We start from the raw sequence: 546 nt of genomic DNA on the forward strand, positions 1-546 counted from the left end.
GGCATGCTGCAATTCATGGGGTTGCAAAGAGTCGGACATAACTGAGCGACTGAACTGAACTGAAGTCCTTATCTTACTTGGCCTCACTGTAGCATTTGACTCAGCTGATTACTTTTTCCCCCTTGAAATACTTTTACTTGGCTGAATATTTGTGTACCAACTTCCCCTGACTTTTCTGATGGCTCTTGAATTCAATCTCCTCTGCTGATTCCTCTTTATCTAACTGCCAATGGATTGAAATACATCAAACAGGTGAAAATTCATAATGATATTATGAAAGAACTCATTTAAAAAAATTGGAAGTTTTTAGCACACCAAATAATTATTAGGAAACTGGTGAAAGTGTGAAAGTGTTAGTCGCTCAGTCATGTCTGACTCTGCGAACCCACAGACTGTAGTCCGCCAGGCTCCTCTCTCCCAGGTGAGAATACTGGAGTGGATTGCCATTTCCTTCTCCAGGGATCAAACCTGGGTCTCCCACATTGCAGGACGATTCTTTACTGTCTGAGCCACCAGGCAAGCCCCTTAGAAAACTGGTAGATCGGA

Source organism: Bison bison, unplaced genomic scaffold (assembly GCF_000754665.1).
Source record: "Bison bison bison isolate TAMUID 2011002044 unplaced genomic scaffold, Bison_UMD1.0 scf7180017862275, whole genome shotgun sequence".
NCBI classification, from domain to species: domain Eukaryota; kingdom Metazoa; phylum Chordata; class Mammalia; order Artiodactyla; family Bovidae; genus Bison; species Bison bison.